Source organism: Canis lupus, chromosome 4 (genome assembly GCF_048164855.1).
Source record: "Canis lupus baileyi chromosome 4, mCanLup2.hap1, whole genome shotgun sequence".
Taxonomy (NCBI): Eukaryota; Metazoa; Chordata; class Mammalia; order Carnivora; family Canidae; genus Canis; species Canis lupus.
The window spans coordinates 18,669,138-18,691,116 of NC_132841.1; the positions used below are offsets into that span (position 1 = coordinate 18,669,138).

The 21,979-nt window shown below is 36.3% G+C and overlaps 1 protein-coding gene across 9 annotated transcripts in view; it reads right to left on the minus strand.

Annotated features, from left to right (window-relative positions):
* Window positions 1–21,979, minus strand: part of CTNNA3 (catenin alpha 3) — a 1,664,912-nt gene that overhangs the window by 590,946 nt on the left and 1,051,987 nt on the right. The window lies entirely within an intron of this gene.

The window sequence follows — 21,979 nt, forward strand, 5'->3', positions numbered from 1 at the left end:
TATTCTACATGCTATTAGATATTACTTGATCCAGTGAATACACTAAGTTCTCACTGTTCTGAGTGTCATTTTAGGTTCTGAGAACACAGAGGATTCTGAGAATACAACAGGAGATGGAGAGAAAAATATAGTCAAATGTATGTTTAACAGTGAGATAGAAGCCAAACAATAACTAATCCATATAAAATTATGTGTAAACTGAGAGACGAGAGCTAGCAATTCTTCTAAGCCATGGGGTTCAAGAACAGGAGCCATAAGTAAGGTTAGGGAAGATTGTCCTCAGAAGTAACATTCGAATTGAATCTTGAACAATGAATACTCCATAAAGTAAAAGAAAAAGGGAAGATAATTAAACAGAAAACCAAACAACAAATGAAATAGGGAAAGCCTGGGGCAAAAGCCATGGGAAACTTGCAGCTGGTTCAAGGATGGCAGGTTGCCTGTTGCAGCAACAGAAACTCAACTCAAGAAACTTTTTCTAAGCCCCAAGACTAGGTCAGGTCCCTCAGGTATATGCTTTACTAGCTCTGAGCAACTTGTTCTCATAGAACTGATCTTTGTTTTTGAATCAACATTTGTATGATTTGATTATATGTCCCTTCCCCCAGCGGACAGTAAACATTACAAGGAAAAGAACTCCATCTGGTATTGTCCTAGAAGAACATCTAACATATTATCAGACACTTGAAAGAAAAAAAAAGTCAAATGAATAAATGTTGAGAGAAATCACAACGATGAGACTGTAGGTAGGAGCCAGGATGCAAAGGATTAATGAACACTGTTCTGTGGGCAATGGGAACTGAATTTTGTTGCAGTGTTGTTGAGAGTCAGGGCCTGGGGGCAAGAAGACCAGTTAAGCAAAGTTTCAGTATTCTCACTAAGAGATAATGAGGTCCCAAACTAGAACAGTGATTGGACTTGGAGAAAAGGAAATGGACATGAGTGACATACTCAAATCATTAGGATTTGGTGACTGGTTAGGGAGTGACAAGGGAGGAGTCTATGATGATTATCACTGGTGCCTTAGATCCTGTCAACGAATACAAAACTGAAATAAAGAAAGGGATCTGTTCTTTTCAACAAGAACATAACAAATATGTACTCAGATTCATCAGCAGCTTAGCTTACAGAATTGAAATCATCATATCTTAAATAGTCAAACAGGTCAAAATCAAATCCAAAAGCACTTCTCATAAATTGAATGGGAGTATTTATTTCATATTGGGATTGCATGAAAATGTTTTTGAAACAGTAAAATATGGTACAAAAATGTGGATGAAAAAAGTGTATACAGTAAAAAGTGAATCTCCTTCTCATACATGTCTCTTAGTCCCAGACATGCTTTATCCAGAGGCAACTGTTATCAGATTTCTGTGAATCTTGAGTAGGAGTGTTAGTCATCATCCAAAAAAAAAAAAAAAAAGTTAAAAGAGAAACCAAGCAAATTTCTTTCCAAAACAGTGAATTGAAGTAAAACCTCTAGAAACTATCACTGAAAATGGATGTTAGCAAATAACTTTAAACTACAATTGCAACGTAGATTTCTGCAGTATCTCTCTGCTGAGTCATAGATAGATAAATAGGACAAGCAAGCCTTGGTAACTTTTTAAGCCTAAGATTCATTTTTCAATATCACTCAATGCCATTGTTTAATCCTCTAAAGGGAACTTGGCATTTGAGGTACACAGACAAGAAACACTACCAATAGAGTAGATAGCATGGAGTCCTGCTGAGAAACACAGAAGAGATGATGTTAATGTGTATTATGCATTCTCCAGAAACCAAGAGCTCCAAAGGTCTATACTCCATTACCTGACATCAGAGTAAAATAGTACCCTGAGTGAAAGGGAATTTTGAGAATGACTCCTGAAAACAATTGAAGTGATGTAAGCATTTCCTTAATGCAAAGGTATGTACTCTACACAAATTCACTATCCTGGCATTTCACTGAGATACTATTTTCTAGCATCCCTCTTTTAGGTTACTGCCGCTTGACCATATTTAATTTTGCTCTCCTCTCTCTGAACTGGCTTTTATCCATCTCAGTTAATCATTTGGGTTTCTGGCTTAAAGACTTGGGGCCCCACCACAGCAGTTCTCCAGGTTACAAGACTGAAATTTTCATTTTCTCCACTGATCAAGCAATCTGGGCCCTGAAAATGTAACGGACACAATGCGGCATCATCCATTGAAATGGTTGTACTAAAATATAGGGATTCTCCAAACATTCATACTTTGCATCTACATTGCAGCTAGGAAATCAAGGGGAGGCAGGTTGTAAAGAGGACCCTATAAAACAGCAAATAATTATTAGTCTGAAAAATAATGTTTTATAAACATTCTTTCCAAACAAATTTGGAACAGGGACCTGAAAAATCATCTTTCATATCCAAACTAGTGCCTGAGTGAAGTGGTGGCTGAGAATGCTTCACTTAGAACAACAGACTAAGGGCAGCCCAGGTGGCTCAGCGGTTTAGCACCTGCCTTCAGCCTGGGGCATGATTCTGGAGGCCAGGGATTGAGACTCACGTTGGGCTCCCTGCATAAAGCCTGCTTCTCCCTCTGCCTGGGTCTCTGCCTCTCTCTCTATGTGTGTGTCTTTCAAGAATGGATGAATAAAAATCTTAAAAAAAAAAAAAAAAAGAACCAGAGACTAACCTGACTGTCTACCAAGTCCTTTCAATAGAACTGACAAGGAATATGTCTTTATTTTGATAACATTTGTGTGCAAAAGGAGAAAACATTGGAGAAATATCCAAATATAGCAATTTCAATGTATGAATTATGTCCCCTAAGTTCACAGACAATATTACTAAGTGCTGGCATTAATTCAACTATGGTTGCTTTTCTCACCCCTCGGGAAGTGACTGAAGAATTTATTAATGACATATCATAAGGGTGACCATTTCTACACCTTGAGTTGAATACAGAACATAGAATTTTTAGAACTTGGAATCTGGTTCAACTGCCCTTCATTGCACAGTTGAGGAAATTGTACTCCTGGAAGAATAAGAGATTTGCCTGAGGTCACATAGCTAGGAAGCAGCAAAGCAGAGCTTAAAGCCAACAAGGCTGGCTGCAGCCTGGCCTTCCTTTTTTGCACTCTTCTACTTGTATCAATCAGACACTAACAGGAACAGATGGAACACTCAGAAACAGTGACCAAAGACAGACTGATGACAGGACAATTAACAGCCATGGAGCAGAGGTAAGGGACATCAACATGGCAGGTGAGTCCACAAAGGCTAGCAGTAGAGGAAATATTTGCTTCCTATCTCTACGGCCTGAAGGAATAAAGAGGAGAGGTAACTGACGTCCAGAGAGAATTGTATGTATAGCAAAGCTCCTGCAGGAACTGTGACCTTGGAAAGTAACACAGCCTCTAATAAACTGTAGTTCTGTGAGGATGAAGCTAGGAAACAAAGCCCAGACCTCACTTTTCTCCCATTCTCCAATCTCCTATCACTGCCTCCCATTGGCCTTGTCCAACCAGAAGCCAGAAGGAAAAGGAGTCCTGCTAATGCTTTCATAGGTCTGCAGGATGGGAGAGAAGGGATGCAGAAAAGCAAATGGAGAATATCCAGTATGTTTCTCAGATTTACCAGCCTTTTGCTTTGCAATTTTTTTCTTCCTTGCCATTTCCTATTTTTTTTTCCCCCCACTGGGTCAAAAATTGTCAAGGTTAATGAATGATGATGGCCTATGTAAAACTAGGATTGTATTTTATGATGGACTTTATCAAAAATTTACTCAAATTTAATAGAGGTCTGGAGATGGAGTACAATAAGCAACAGGTATACTTTGCAATATTTAAAAATAAGTGATCATCTCAGTACTATGGCTCATTAGCTGGAAAAAAATCCACAGTGGTAGTATGTTTTATACACAGAACAATTTTAATTAATAATCAGGACATATTTATTCAAAAATTATAATAAGACATCATTATTTTCAGATAGCAAACTTTGATGGTTAGGTGTTAACATCCTCTTGAGTTCTAGAAAATGAACTTCTGGATATTAAACATGATTGCTTAGAGGCCTTAAACATATCAGCTTTGGTCAATCAGCTATTATCTACACTGACAATTATTTATGGTTGTGAATCACCCAAGCCTGATGTGATGTCCAAAAGCACCTCAGTAGATATGAGCAATATTAAATATGGGTGGTATAAATGTCATTTCAGTAATAAAACAGAATTCAAAGAGCTGATTCAATATAGGCATTACTAATAAAATAATATAGGTAGAAATCTCAAAAAAAAGTGTTTCTTTTCTTTAAAGGGCAATGTATGAAGAGAGAGAGAGATGAAGATAAGGACTTAATCCACTCACCTTTGAGTGAGTCTCTTTGAGCTCAGGTGAGTTCTGAGCCACCTGAGGCTTAGCACACACCTATGCAGGTGTTAAGGTGTTAAGAGTGTTAAGAGGCAGGTGTTAAGAGTGACTATCTCTTGCTTTCCAAAATGAGTGCAAGGGAGTAACTCTATTATGGATAGGAAAAATGATTTAAAAAAACAGTCTGGTTTGAAACCAAACCTTTTTAAGGATAGTTTAGTTAGAAGGTTTAGTTCTGTGTGGGTTCAGTGTACTTCCCTATTACTAATGAGACCTAGATCGGTAGAAAATCTTAAATTAAAGGCAATAGATGCTATTTGTTCTAATAATATTTTCTAAAATAATGGATTTAAGAAGGCCAAATATGTCAGAATAGGCTACCTAACTTGACTTTTAAAACCTACCTGAATTATAGACAAGATTTTATATTATCTAATGGAAGTATTTTCTAAATCACGTGAGCTGATGAGACATATCCTTTATCCTATAAAAGAAGAAAGAACCAAATGTTTGCTAGCTGAGCAAAATGCCTTGAGCAAAGTTTCTATGAGCATACATTTTTAATTTCCTCAGATGAAAACAGTTTTGATGAGGGGCTCTCTAAAAAGTGTCTTCATGTTCTTCTAATACACCAATAAATAAAATCTTTCCAATGTTGAGATTCTCACAGCCTTTGGTATATGTTCCTAACTCATCTGGCTCCAAATGAAACATTACTAAAGCAAGCTAATATAATTGAGAATGTTAAAAATTACTTCAGAGTATTACTAAGACTTGGATGATGAATATTTATTCTCTTTCTACTATTTTAAAAATGAGAAATAATTTATCCATAGTTTGAATTTTACCAAAACACTTGCTCTGGGACTTCCCAATACATTAGCATGTTATACCTATAATAGGATTTTACATGTGTCCTATCATGCCTGCTAGACCATAAGAAGTAAGCCTGAATCAGTCATCTCATTGCTTTTAAGAGTTAAGCTATCTCCAAAGGCATTACAACTATCTGCCTTGCATTTCAAACTAAACTAAACTAATTTATGCTTTCATATAAATTCTTTCATTTGGTCTACCTAATAACTTTGTGAAGACAACAGGGTGGCAGCAATTATTGCCCCATTTCATGGATGAGGAAACAGGCTTAGGAGAGTTAAAGCGGTTTACTCAAAGTTACATGGCTGAGCACTCATGAACCTCTGACTCATCATTAGGCCCAATGCAGGAAAACATATATTTATTGAGTGCTTTAAAACAACAATCCTCAGTCTTTAGGGTACAAAGTATGGTACAGAGAGTAGACTCACAGATAAAAAGAAAGATAACACATATACACTACTCATTATCTGAGAGGCTCTTTTTATAAGAATTTTGTAGACTTGTTTTGTTTAATCCCATAACAAGCCTTTAGGGTAGTACTATTGTTGTTAGGTTGTAAATGAGAAAGCTGAGATGATTATCAGCTTGTGCAGAACCACAGAGGGAATTCTGACTTCAGAGTCCATGTTCTTAACCATTATACATATCATCTTTAGAGATTCCAAATCTTATGGACACCTTTTCATAATACTAACTGGCCTCCCATGAAAGAATATGAATAAAGAATGAATATGAATCAAGGCAAACATACACACATGCATGCACACATAGACATTATCTACCTATCCATATGTACATACATCTTTACTAAGGGACTTGAGTATCATTGCATTTGGCTGTCAATCCATTAAGCCATAATTTATTTATTTTTTTATTTTTTAAAGATTTTATTTATTTATTCATTTATTCATTCATTCATTCATTCATTCATTCATTCATGAGAGACACAGAGAGAAAAAGGCAGAAACATAGGCAGAGGGTAAACAGGCCTGATGTGGAACTCAATCCCAGGACCCTGGGATCATGACCTAAGCAAAAGGCAGACGCTTAACCACTGAGCCACCCAGGTGCCCTCACTAGGCACAATTTAAAACAAACAAACAAAATATAGATGAGCAAGATATTCTAAGCTTGAACTTTACCTGGGAAAGAAAAATTAAAACTGCCCAGATTGGAGACATATCTCTCCCCATTTAACTTCCAAAATCTTCCTCAAAATATCATTGTATTTAAAAGACTCCATCAGCCTTTGTAAAGAGAGAAGAGAAAACAGACTTGAGGAAGATGTTCTCTTCTGTGTGACTCAGGAGGCATGCTTCTTCTGTGCAGTGCTTTGTCATCATCTGCCAAAGATGTGTGTGCAAATATCAGTCTTACAAACAGACAATGTTTGTACTACATTGAGGCTAACTTGCCATCTGGTTATCGGATGCTTGGAATCCAAATTGTACCATTTCCTATGTGTTTTCTCTAATGAGAAATGGAATGATGGGATTCTGATAACAAGTATCCATGCACTGGACTGATATTATATTCCTATGTAGAGTAACAGGAATAGTGCATATAAGAGAAACGGCTTATGTCTTACATTGCTTAAAGAAAAGAGGGAAGTATTTTCTATAGTTCAGATTCACAGGAAACATAAAACTCTTAGTTCAGAATGTGATGTATTTTTCTCAAATTTTAGAGAATCCACTGATGTTCTGTGCAATTGTATTTTAGTGTTAGATCCAGCAGAGTACACCAACTAAAAACGCAATCACAGTAAAAAAAATTCTGATGAAATGCATTATTTCTGAATAAGCAAAGGCCAAAAGCATAATATAACATAAATGATGTGATTGACTACTAGGGTTGCTTGCAGCCCATAGCTTCAGGTAAAGCATCTGTCTTCCTCCACTAATGAAGAAAGAGACAGCAGTTTCTATTTAAAATTAATAACTGCAACACTTCAAGATTATAGGAAAAACTGTGTTTCACACAAAGTGCTTCACAAAATTTTACTGAAGTTCAACAAAATCATTATATAACAAATACATATGAGAAATTCTTCTTTATGGCTTATTCTACGGAATTGTCTATTCATTTTTACCTGCCCAGGATCTAGAATTTTAAGCAAGATGATTATTAGCAGAAATAAAAATATTCTTTCTACTTTAATAGCCCCTGCTCTCAAAAAATAGTCATTTAATATCTCATAATTTTATGACTTATAATGGATTATGTATCACTTATATTCTTCTATATAACCCAAACAATTTTTTTAAGCAATAGATAACACCATTAATTTCAATTCCAGTTACCTTTTATTGGATGGCTGGGCACTGGATCACAATCAGCAATATAAATAGGATAACATCATTCTTTGAGGAACTACAATAATAATGCACTTTACATTGTTAAGTAGTATAATACTTGATATACTCTTAATACATAATAAAAATTAATGACATTTTAGGACTTTACAAATTTAGGGAAATTACCAAGATTTTTATCACATTTTCAATAGCAATATCTTCCTCAGGAGACTATCATGTCTGTTTTCAAGATTGTGTAGATAGTTGGACACAAATGAACCTAGTACCTGTATATTCATTTTAATTATCTTTCCTGTTGCTATCCCACTAAGGGAAATTTCATTCAGAAATGCTTCCACAGTACAGTGATAATCCAGGGTGCTGTGGAGCAGGGTAGGAAGAAATAAAAAAGAAAAGGATAAATAATACAATGCATGGTAACAGTTAAGAGGAAACCAATAAATATAACCATTACTGTTTTGGTCATGATCATTGAAAAATCCAGGAAGATACTGAAAGAAAGTAAAGTTTTTTTTTATATTATTATAAAAAATGAGTAGCTCAATGAAATATTAGAGGGAAATGGAGTTAAGACTGCCAGAGAAACGAGTAAAAAAAAAGAAAAATAAGTAAAGATAAAAAATAAAAATATAAAGAAGAAATTACAACAAAAAAAGTGGAAATACATGTTGCTCCCTACATTTAGATTCTTTTTAGTTTATGAAGTTTAAATCATATATCTATTATCCAAAATTAATACTCAATTTATCTGAAGATAAAACAAGTTGAAAAAGTCTCTAAACCAAGTTGATTTTCCTTCTAGAATGTTAATACTTCAGGCTATAAAATTATGAGTATTAGGTCAAGTATAAGACACTAAGAAATATCATTTTCCACAGTTACTTTGAGTTTTCTCTGAATGCAAGTTATTCATTATGATTTTTCCCTCTAAAAGCAGAGATGTAGCTTATAGTTCAAAGATGCCCATGCCATAATCCATGTTCAGGAAATGAATATTAGTTTGTATTCTAAACTCAACTAGAGTCTAAAATTAACCACATCCATTCTTTAAATGTTGACCATATTGCATGGGTTGGATGACCCAGGAAGGCACTTAACTATGTGTTTAACTGTCAATTCAAGAACCTAGAAAGCTGGTTTCCAGAACAAATAATCACAATCCTGATTTAACTCAAGAATATTGGAGTCCCACTCTCACCACTGCTATTCAACATAGTACTAGAAGTCCTAGCCTCAGCAATCAGGCAACAAAAAGAAATAAAAGGCATTCAAATTGGCAAAGAAGTCAAACTCTCCCTCTTCGCCGATCACATGATACTGTACATAAAAAACCCAAAAGACTTCATCCCAAGATTGCTAGAACTCATACAGCAATTCGGCAGTGTGGCAGGATACAAAATCAATGCCCAGAAGTCAGTGGCATTTCTATACACTAACAATGAGACTGAAGAAAGAGAAATTAAGGAGTCAATCCCATTTACAATTGCACCCAAAAGTATAAGATACCTAGGACTAAACCTAACCAAAGAGGTAAAGGATCTATACTCGAAAAACTACAGAAAACTTCTAAAAGAAATTGAGGAAGACACAAAGAGATGGAAAAATATTCCATGCTTATGGGTTGGAAGAATTAATATTGTGAAAATGTCAATTCTACCCAGGGCAATTTATACATTTAATGCAATCTCTATCAAAATATCATGGACTTTCTTCAGACAGTTGGAATAAATCATCTTAAGATTTGTGTGGAATCAGAAAAGACCCCAAATAGACAGGGAAATATTAAAAAAGAAAGCCATAGCTAGGGGCATCACAATGCCAGATTGTACTACAAAGCTGTGGTCATCAAGACAGTGTGGTACTGGCACAAAAACAGACACATAGATCAATGGAACAGAATAGAGAATCCAGAAATGGACCCTCAACTTTATGGTCAACTAATATTCAACAAAGGAGGAAAGACTATCCACGGGAAAAAAGACAGTCTCTTCAATAAATGGTGCTGGGAAAATTGGACATCCACATGCAGAAGAATGAAACTGGACCATTTTCTTACACCATACACAAAGATCAACTCAATATGCATGAAAGATCTTAATGTGACACAAGATTCCATCAAAATCCTAGAGAACACAGGCAACACCCTTTTTGAACTTGGCCACAGTAACTTCTTGCAAGATTCATCCATGAAGGCAAGAGAAACAAAAGCAAAAATGAACTATTGGGACTCCATCAAGATAAGAAGCTTTTGCACAGCAAAAGATATCGTCAACAAAACTCAAAGACAACCTACAGATTGGGAGAAGATATTTGCAAATGACATATCAGATAAAGGGCTAGTTTCCAAGATCTATAAAGAACTTATTAAACTCAGCACCAAAGAAACAATCCAATCATGAAATGGACAAAAGACATGAACAGAAATCTCACAGAGGAAGACATAGACATGGCCAACAAAAACTTGACAAAATGCTCTGCATCACTTGCCATAAGGGAAATACAAATCAAAACTACAATGAGATACCACCTCAAGCCAGTGAGAATGGGAAAAATTAACAAGACAGGAAACAACAAATGTTGGAGAGGATGTGGAGAAAGGGGAACCCTCTTGCACTGTTGGTGGGAATGTGAACTGGTGCAGCCACTCGGGAAAACTCTGTGGAGGTTCTTCAAAGAGTTAAAAATAGATCTGCCCTACGACCCAGCAATTGCACAATTACCCCAAAGATACAGATGCAGTGAAACGCCAGGACACCTGCACCCCGATGTTTACAGCAGCAATGTCCACAATAGCCAAACTGTGGAAGGAGCCTCGGTGTCCATCAAAAGATGAATGGATAAAGAAGATGTGGTCTATGTATACAATGGAATATTACTCAGCCATTAGAAACGACAAATACCCGCCATTTGCTTCGATGTGGATGGAACTGGAGGGTATTATGCTGAGTGAAATAAGTCAATCGGAGAAGGACAAACATTATATGGTCTCATTCATTTGGGGGAATATAAAAAATAATGAAAGGGAATAAAGGGGAAAGGAGAGAAAATGAGTGGGAAATATCAGAGAGGGAGACAGAACATGAGAGACTCCTAACTCTGGGAAACGAACAAGGGGTGGTAGAAAGGGAAGTGGGAGGGGCTGGGGGTGACTGGGTGATGGGCACTGAGAGGGGGCACTTGATGGGATGAGCACTGGGTGTTATGCTATATGTTGGCAAATTGAACTCCAATAAAAAAAAGGAAAAAAAAAGGAATAAGCCAAAAGATATTTGATATTATTTCAAGAAATTTAGAAGTCATAGGAATTGTGTATTCTGGTCTTTATGTTCTCTTTTCAATGCTTTTCTAGATGGAACCTTTATTGTTTGTCAAAAAAACTAATGAAATTTTTAAAAAATTTAAAAAAATAACATTGGAGTCCTCTGGCTATATCAATCATTTGAAAGCTGCAATCATTACACAAATGAATAACAAATGAATATCAGCATTATTAACCAGAATCTGATTATAAACCAATGTAGAGTCTTAGCCTGCCTCCCTCCCTACCAGGCCCCAAGGAAGGGGGGGGGGGGCGGTAAAAAGGCAAGAGAAGAAATGAATTAAATTCTTTTATAAAAGAGTCCTACACCAATCCTGTGAGGTAATTATCATTACCCCTTTCTTTATGAAAACATGAGGTTCAAAAAAAGAGAAAAAAAAAAAAAAAACTTGTGCCAAAGCCATGTTTCTTACACAGGTAAGAAATACTAGGATAGGCATTCATCCCAGGTCCGTGTACCTCTGAAATCCACTTTATGGCTACACAGCGGAGAGTTCTGCTCAAAATATTTAAACATTATTAATAATAATAGGTAAAAATTCCTGTGTCCCTGACACTGTGCAAACTTCTTCCCCCAAACCAAAAATAATAATAGTTGCAATTTTTTGAGCACTCACCATTTGTCTGGATAATGCGGGTCATATTACTATCCTTGTTCTATAAAATAACTTGCCCCAAACCTGACAGCTGGTAAGAGGTAGAAGTGGAATTTATTTATTTCTCTATAAACTTCAAAGTTTGTGCTTCTCCACTATTCTATTCTGCTTCCCCTCTACAAAGTACTGTTAACACACCTTTGAGTTCGGCAGATAGAAATTACTTTTGTTTTCAATGACGAAGTAGGCTGAGAGAGAATGCTACTTGCTAATTAGTATATAACTAATATATGGACAGGCAGAAATTCAAACTCAGGTCAATCTGACTTCTGAATCTCTTGCCAATGCACCCCGTAGACAAGGGTAATGAAAGAGAATGAAAAATGGGCACCCCTCAAAGCAACATCTGTAAGCATCTGTACTTAAAAATCTGTCACCATAGCTGTAGGATCAAATGCTTTGGAGAGTTGAACCAGGCTGAATACACAGCCTGAAAATATCCTTGTGAAAATAATTGTGTGTTTGGTTGATGAGTATAGTAAAATTCAGCTGGACACCTCACCTATTAGAAGGTGCTAGGCTGCAGTGGGCAGAATGGTAAAGGAATCCTATTAGAAAAGGCAGAGAAGGTATGGGAGCAAGCCTAGCACAAAGTAGTGTGTGTGTTGATGTGAGAAATCACTCCTACTTTGCCTACATATGGTTGCATTGATAAAGGCCCCTTGTATAATCTAGTACTGTGGTTCTCAATCTTCAGTGTGGACAAGAATCACCTGAGAGGTTGTTAACACTATTTTTGTGCTACCTTATTCTGACCCAATAAGTCTGGAGTGATGCCTAGGAATCTGCATTTTAGAAATATTCCAGTTCATTTTGTTGTGAATGGGCTGTGGACTTCATTTTGAGGACCCTGATCTAGTGCATGGGGGAATCTTTGGGTGAAGCTGCCAACATCAAGCTTAAATCCGATCAGAAAATAAAAGTCAATGCAAGATAAAAGTTCAGATCTTAGAAGTCAGGGAATTAGACTTCTCTATATCCCTGTTTATACTGCACACATATGGTATAGATTGTTAGAGTCTGGAAGAAGTACACTCAGAGAGAGAGAGAGAGAGAGAGAGAGAGAGAGATATGCAAGAACAAAACAAAACATCTTGCAGGGAATTATTTCACTACCTTTACCAGAAAACATTTATTCCCCACCACCACCACCCCCATATTGTCACAACTGAATTTAATGAGTTATTTCTTGGTTAAATTCCAAGTAACCAAGATAGTCATTTTTTTAGTACAGGTTGGGTGGCAACAAAATCTTTTAGTTTTCCTTCAATCTAGAATGTCTTGATTTCTCTTTTATTCTTGAAGACGAATATTTTTACTGGATGTAGGATACTGAGTCAGTAGTTCTTTTCTTTCAGCACTTAAAAAAAATGTATCATTTTCTGCTGGCCTTCATGGTTTGTGGTGAGAAATCTAGTGTCATTTGACCTGTTTTTCCTCTATTATGTAATGTGATATTTCTCTCTGGCTGCTTTAATTTTTTTTTCTTTGTCCTTAGTTTTCAGAATTTTGATGATAATGCATCTTGGTGCAGGTTCTTCGGGCTTATCATGTTTAAGGTTTTACTAGCTTCTTGTATCTGTAAGTTTGGGAGGGCTTTGGCCAAACTTGGGAAGTTTCCATTTAGTATTTAAATGATTTTTTTTTTAAGATTTTAAAAATTTATTTGAGAGAGAGAGAGTGGGAGAGGAGGGGCATAGGGGAGGAAGAGGTAGAGAATCTCAAGCAGACAAGGTGCTGAGCAGGAAGCCTGATAACCCTGAGATCACAACCTGAGCCAAAACCAAGAGTTGGACGCTTAACCAACTGTGCTAACCACATGCCCCCAAATGATTTCTAAGCCCTGCCTGCCCATTTTCTCCTCTCCTAGAGCTCCAAGGACACAAATGTTAGATCCTTTGTTACAGTCTCACATGTTCCCAAGACTGTGTGGGTGTGTATGTGTATGTGTGTGTTTGTGTGTGTGCTTTCAGTCTATTTTCTCCCTGCTGTTCTGATTCAGTGATTATTGTAGTTTTGTTTTTCAGTTGATTGATTATTTTCCCTGTCTCCTCTTGATTATTTTCCCTGTCTCCTCTATTCTGCCATTGAGCCCATCTACTAAATTTCTTTTTTTTATTTCAGTTATTGTATTTTTCAATTCTAATATTTCTACTTATTCTTTATTTCTTTTATTTCTTTGCTTAGACTTTCTACTTTTTTCATTTGTTCAAGGGCATTTGTGATTGTTCTTGTATCTTTGTAACATCTTTAAAATATTTGTCAGGCAGTTCTAACATCTCTATCATCTCAGTGCTGATTTTATTGAGTATGTTTTTCATTCAGTATGAGATCTTCCTGCTTCATGGTAGGACAAGTGATTTTTGAATGAAACCTAAGTATTTTGATTATTATGTTATGAGGCAGGATTATATTTAATATTTCTGTTTTAGCTGGCTTTCTCTGAAACTGCTCTGTCAAGGGAAGAGGGGAACCACTGTCTCATGAAAGCTAATAACAAACTGTTACCTGAATGTAAAAGCCTAGGTAACCTCCTCAGTTTCCAGGGATACCCAAAGAAGGGCTCCTTGTTACTGCTGAGCAAGAGTGGAAGCTCTGGCTCTCAGGTAATCCTCCACTGATACCTCCCTGGCTAGGAGGGATAGGAGTATCTTATCATTGCTTTCCACATGGCCTTCACTAATACTGCAGGAGAGATATGCCTCATTAAAGTTAAATGATAATGAAAGTCATGATTCTTTACTACTTTTCCTCTATTAACACCCTGTTGGGGAGGTGGAGGGATATCTCAGTATTGGTGGGTAGAGATAAAGTACTGATTTTCCACATGATCTCAACTGATACCATGTTAGAGAGGGGGGAAGAAGGGGAGAACATCATTACTGACAGGTGGGGATGAAATCCTGGCTCCATACTCAAACTTTTCTGACAACCCTGGTATAAGGGTTGGGGTACTTTGTTATAGCCTGATGTTTGTGGAAATCTAGGCTCCCTACTTTGCTTTTACTGGTGTGGGTGGAATAGGGCCACCATTCATTCTGGGTTTTTGTTTGTTTTTTAAAGCTGAAGTAAATTAGTTATTGTCTAAAAGTTTTCTGCCTTACTTTGGCTGTCCTTTTCCTGAGTCTTTGGCAAAACAAACAAACAAAAAGACATATTATTGCAATTTATATATTTTTGTCTGTCTATGACTATTGGTATTTCTGGGTTGCTGGCTTCCTCAGCCCTGTGTATAAGCTATCAGAGAGGGATCCCTGGGTGGCGCAGCGGTTTGGCGCCTGCCTTTGGCCCAGGGTGCGATCCTGGAGACCCGGGATCGAATCCCACATCGGGCTCCCGGCGCATGGAGCCTGCTTCTCCCTCTGCCTGTGTCTCTGCCTCTCTCTCTCTCTCTCTGTAACTATCATAAATAAATAAAAATTAAAAAAAAAAAAAGCTATCAGAGATAAAAGGAAAACCTGGAGATCTTACCATCATGTCATTTCTTTGGATTCAAGGTCCCTAGCCAGTCTGCCCTCTACTCTCCACTTTTCAGAATCTTTTTATATTTGCTTTATATATAATGTTTAGGGTGTATAGTTGCATAGAATGTAAATAGGGAAAAGTATATCTACTCCATCTTTCCTGGAAGCAGAGCTACTTTAGCCAGGTGATTCTGATGAATTACTTCAATTTCTATTCCACAACTTCTTGATTATCAATGAAGATACCACTACAGGCTCTGACAGTGCTTGGTCAGTAAACATGCAGATTTTAAATTTTATTCTGATCTGTTATCAGGAAAAAAATTAAAGAAGGAGAGAAACCCTCAAAGTCATGGCTTTTCTTTTTTTTTTTTTTTTTTTTTTTTTTTTAAAGTCATGGCTTTTCTATGAATTTCTTTCTTAGCACATAGAACCAAGTAATTGGTTTCAATATATGAACTCAGTTTTCCTTTTGGTTTTCATTGTTTCATTCAACAAACATTTGTTGAGAGCCATGTGAAGAGTGCTAATAATAATAAATGTTATTACCCAGTCTTCCAATATATGGACAATATACCCCTTGTCTGGTCATATTTTGCCTCTTCTCTTCTATCTCTTGCACTCTGGTTCTTCATACTATGTTATACATCAGCTTATAAATCTTCTCTAATAAGCTATAGGCCTCTTGAGGGCAGAGACCTTGGGTTTGTGGGCATCATTCTCAAGCATATCATCTTATACAGAATGATTTCAATAAATCTTTGCCAGGTGGATGAATAAAGAGAGAAAGAGACTGAGATGGAGACCAAGAGAAACTCTTCTTTTAAAGGTAACTAGCTAAATCCGTAGGCCAGATTCACCCTCCTAATAGAATTCTCATGCATCTGCAACTTAAGCATGCTTTCTCATGACATTAATTGGGGGCAGATTGATATTGTGTATGGGTTTAAAGATTACCAGTTAGTATACTAGCTTTTTTCATTTATCTTATTGACTCATTAGTCCACTCATAATCCAAAAATCAGACATGCAAGAGATTTTAGAATACCAGCATTTTTGGATGGGGAAAAAGAAGAGAAAGTTCCTGAGCATCAAATATTATGGGCATGAATCTTGGCACAAAATTGGAGCTGTAATTTAAGGAGTAAACAAGGCAAAGATATATTATCAATGTAACCTAGTTATAGGGAATAGGATGGGAGGGCAGTAGAAATGAAAAAAGACCATTGGCTATAGTAAGTTGTATCAATTAAGTTGCTTTTGGTTACAGGTAGATCAATTCAAAGGGATTAACAACTAAATAAATTTGTTAGCTCATGAAACTGAAATGATTCTAGTTGTGACCAGATTTCAAGCAAGGACCGACCAAGCAGTTCAACAAGGTCACTGAAGCCTTTTTTTTCTGATTTCCACTGTGTTTTTGGAATTTTGCTTTGTATTTAAGTTGGTTTTCTTTATGGTTTCAAGAAGGCTACCAGTAGTTCTTAGGTTTATTAAGTATTCTTTTTTTTTTAAGATTTTCTTTATTTATTCATGAGAGACACAAAGAGAGAGAGAAAGAGAGAGGCAGAGACAGGCAGAGGGAGAAGCAGGCTCCACACAGGGAGCCTAATGTGGGACTCGATCCCGGGACCCCAGGTTCATGCCCTGAGCCAAAGGCAGGCCCTAAACCACTAAGCCATCCAGGCATCCCAGTTTATTAAGTATTCTTGATTGCATCACATTCAGGGACAGAGGGGAAGGGAAGAAAGAGAGGGAAAGGAAGTCCTTAGCTACCTAATAAAATTCTTCTATTTTACTTTGAGTATGACAATATATATCACATACCCAATAAGGAATTGTTCGTTTAAGTCATTCAGTACCCCCATCCCTCAATGGAAATGAGGAAAGGGATGGAATGGATGTGGGAGAAAACTGACAATATTTTCTACATCAACATTTTCCGTTCTGAAATAAATACCCAATGGTTGTTGTTCCACATATCACTGTACATTAATATTAGCAGAGACTTCTCCCCAGGGTCAGAAGCTAACATACTTATGTAACTGGATTTAATCCATCAATAATGAAAGTAGAGATTTGTTTTTTACTATTTTCAAGAGTGGATATGCACTTTTAATTAAGAAATAGTATACAAGTTAAGATGTGTTAATATTAACAGGAATAATGGCAGCTGTTTATTCTAAAACAGATGGCTTAACATATTTTGACTCATCACTTGTTTCCATTGTTTTTGTATTCAGATGAGAACATTTAGGGGGAAAAATAGTCTTAATCAGATTAAAAGATGAACCATCCTACATGTTTAACTGGGAATAAAACAAGTGGGCTTAGTGTGTTATGATACCTGAATTGCTTTTGTAATTCCCATAAATGTTTCCCTAGCTTTCTTCCCACTTTCCCTTTCTTTTTAACACAAAAGTAGAACCAAAGTAATGATTTTCTTCTTAAGGTATGAAAAAATACTGAAAGGAGCAGTAATTTTGAAGGAAAAATATTGAGTAGTTATAAAATATGTTTAAATAACTTTTAAGGTTGTGAATAGATGATTCAAGAACCAAATTCCAGTTAGATAAAGATATTTATGTGTTTACAATGTTACACTGGTATGAATTTTTTTTTGGTATAAATTTTTATTAGGTTAAACACTTCCTGAAATTACAGAATTTAAGATCTAGAGGAGATCTTAGATATTGTTTAAGATCTAGAGGAGATCTTAGATATTTAGTTCAAATTCACCCACTTACAAAGGAAGAATTGGAGAACCTAAGAGCTTAAGGTTTCTGTCACTTGCTCACAGCCACATAGTTAATTAGTATAGAAGACTAGAGTGTCCATTTCCAGACTGGAAGCCCACTGCTCTATTTTTGACATACAATTTGACATACATGAAATATGAAATGCAAAACAGCTGGATACCAACAAAAGATATGCTACATATCTCATTTTGAGAAAAAAAATGAAATCTAGATTATTTTACCATTTATTAAGTATATATCTAAAGCCATATAAGGGCACCTGGGTGGTTCAATTAAGTATCTACCTTCAGCCTGGCTCATGACTTCAGGGTCCTGGGATCGAGTGCCTGAGCCCCCATCAGGCTCCCTGCTCAGCGGGGAGTTGCTTCTCTCTCTGCCTCTCCCCCTGCTTACACACTCATTCTCTGTCAAATAAATAAATAAAATCTTTTTAAAAAAGAAGCCATCCTCATTTACCCAGATACAAACCTACTTATCATAATTCTATTAAACTAAAACCAAGCAAAACAGTGAATAAGCAAAATGTACAAAAATGAGGAAAATGAATCAGAAAGCTAGTCATATCTGATTCAGTGTGTCTGATTTCATTTATTAAAATTGCTACTGTGCTTATTTTTTAACATGGTCATGTAACATGTGGAGATAATGCTAAAATTAGGTATAGTCTGTCATACTTCTAACAAGGGAGAAAAGAACAGTATAAGGAATAGTAATTATAAAAGCCATAAAAATATATTATTAATTGATGGGTTTGATTAACAGAGAAAGGGAGAAAAATGGTTTATATATGTATAGATATGAAAAGAGATGGCGTTGTTAGTATCTTTGACACACTTTGGTTGTTTGTGTAAGCTAGAAATACAAGATTTAGTTCTGTATGCAGAGTACAATTTAATATAGCTCATAACTGAGTGGGAGTGGTTTTAAATTTAAGTGAGAATTACTTTTCTATTCTTATTAAGAAAATCAAAACAATAGTTTTGCCCTATTTTGCTGATAGTGGTTTCTGTAATGTGATTGCTACTCAAGTAAGAGGCTATAGAATATTATTTGTAACATTTTAAGAACTTAAGTTGACTCCTAGAAATGTTTATAATTGCCCTAGCAAAAGATATCAGCCCCAATAGGTTGGAAAATTACCAATTGGTCAACAAGTGTTTATCAAACCCCAGTTATGTGTTCAGAACATACTGAGTGGGACATAAAACATAAGTTTCTCCCCTCCTTTGGGGCCTTTCTGTAGACGGAGGGACATTGCAGAATAATATCAATGTATTTAGACAAAAGAATAATTAAGTGTATTAATTATTAACTATGGTCCATCAATGCAATTACATATCAGAAGAGGGAGAGATCACTTTGAATAAGAGCAACCTGAAGGCAAATGAGAGATAATACAATCCCAGCATCTTTAAAGATGAAAAATACTTGGCTTGATCGTGTTCAATGATAAATTGCCTATTTCTTAAGCTGCCCATTCCACCGCTAAACTGCTCTGAGCCCAGGAAAGTTTCTCTTTACATTGAGCTGAAATATACTCCTCTTTAATTTCCATCCATCCACCTATCTTCACCTTTCAGCTGCGCCAGCCTTTCCATGTGGCAGGATTTCAATGTGAGTAATAATATTACCACTCAACATTCTGTCCTTATCCTGTCAACTATGATAAAGATACCATCCTGGTATTTGTCATTTTATGCTGTATAATTTGTCAAAATCCTCTTAATATGATATCCAAAAAAAATGACACTCCAAATAAGTATTAGCTAGTAAGAATACACAGGGAAAATTATTTTCCATGATCTGGATGCTATATTTCTACAATGCAAAATAAGAGTACATTAGCTTTATTTGTACCTATATCACCATATCAGCTCATATTGAGCTTTAGGGAGTTTTATTTGACCTCTCCCATGAAACTACAGTCAAGAAAATTCTGCAAGAACTTATAAATATGAAGGACGTATTTAATTTGAATATAGGTTTTATAGTCATTCCTGTTACATTGTCTTATTGATTTTTGACTCACTTTTCTAGCTTTGTAAGATATGGTGACTCATGACTCTACCATCCATAGCATGAGCTTCTTCTCCCAGGTTTATGTTACCATAGATTTAATAAATTAGATTTCTGGGTTTTCAAGAGACCGATACAATAATACCTCTTCACAGAGCTGCTGTGGGAATACAAGTAATATGGTGTAAGGAAAATGCTTATTACAGCATTTAGAAAATAGCAGATGTTCAATAATTGTTAGATATTTTTCTTTCTTTAAAATTTCAAATGGTCATAAGTACAGAACTTCCTTCAGGATAAAATTGATCTCCTTACTAAAACCCTTTGTGTTAACCTGCTGCAATTTTCCCTAATTATACAAACACTCAGTCTCCATTTTTCTGTCTTGGACAAAAAGAGATAGATACCTTGTCAAATACATACTGGTACAATTATTGTACAATTGGTACAATTGGTAAAATATACCATTGAGTTGGAATGTGAAGAATAGATAGAATGTATATGGAAGATCAGGAGGGTTGGAATGAAGTAGATGCAAGTTAGCTCTCCACAGGGTTACGAACAAAAGCCTAGTCATAGGAACAGAAGACATGGAATCAAAAGATGAAGGGATGGATACATGTTGTGAGGCTGGTAATTAGGGCTGGGTTTCCAAGCATGAAAGGGAGACTGGAATTGATACAGGGAGCAATAGCAGCCATTAGATAATCTTATGTCTGAGATGAGGAGAGAAGAGAGAAAAAAAGCCAATGAGTCTCAACAAGGTAATTATTAGATACATAAGAAAAGATTGTCATGGGGAGAAACTACGACAATAATAGAGGCCAGAAGTAATGAACATCTAGATTAAAATCATGGTAATGTGATGGACATTGTGACTTACAAATTTACTGCTTCTAGGAGATAAATATAAATTGAAAGAGACTTTTCAAGACAGTACAGCTAAAAAATATGTAAGGGTAAGGGGAGAACGTTTGAGAACTACGAACGAATAAAACTAATTTAGTTCTGTTAACTCTCAAAGTGTGGTCGCAAAACTAGTGGCATCGACATTAACTGATAACTTGCTAAAGCAAATTCATGGGGTGCCTGCATGGCTCAGTTGGTTGGGTGTCCGACCCTTGGTTTTGGCTCAGGTTGTGATCTCATGGGTTGTGGGACTGAACCCTACATTGGGTTCTGATCTTAGTGCTTAGTGTTCAGATTCCCTCCCTCTGTGCCCTCCAAAATAAGTAAATAATTAAAAAAACAAAACAAACAAACAAAAAAAAAACGGGCAAATTCACAGGCTCTACCCTAGACGTACTGAATTTGCCAGTTTTGATAATAAAATAATAAAGGTTGAGGCGTGTACCCTGATTTGTAGCATTTGGGGGTTTCTGATTTCTCTGGAATATATACTCCCACCATGGCTAATTTCAAGCTACCAGTTCATGCAGTTGATAAGAGATACACACAGTCAGCTTTCCAGATACAGTGCTAGGCCCTCAAGCATATCACTGTCCTGGGTCAATCTGTAGCACGCATCAAATCATCTGGAAGACATGTCAGAAGACAGGTGGGCCACAATTACCGCAAGTTTCTAATTTAGTAAGTCTAAGGTGGAACCTAAATACTTTAATTTCTAGTAAGTTCTGAGATGGTACTGATACTGATGGTCTGGGGACATTTTGAGAATCATAGCTTTAAGAGTCCCTTAGTCCACCTTATTCAGAAATTTAATTAACATGCAGAAAGTCTTAATTACTAAAGTCCTACCGAATCAAATTTTGTCTGTTATATCTGTTTGTGACCAAAATCCAAAAAATAGTTTTCAATCCTCATCTCTCTATTTGAATCTCAAGCAGCAACTGACGTAGGTTAAACATTTACTTCTTGAAACCCCAATTCTCTAGTTCTCCACTCTCTCACAGTCTCCTGGTTTTGTTCTTGCTCCTCTGGCTATTTTTTCCCAGTTGCTTTCCATGGGTTTCTCCTTGTCTGCCATTAGCTGAATGTTGGAATGCTACTTCCTTCTTTCCTCTTTTGAGGGCTGAATTATCCTTCTATGATGTATTAACATCCCATCCACTGGTTTTAAACATCATCTGTATGTTGATAGTTCCCAATTCTCCTGTCTAAAACCTCTTCTCTGAACTTCACATCAGATATCTCTCCTCCATTTGAAATTCATACTTATCTCATACTTAATATTGCTTAAATAGAACTCACCCCCCTGTGTTAACATCG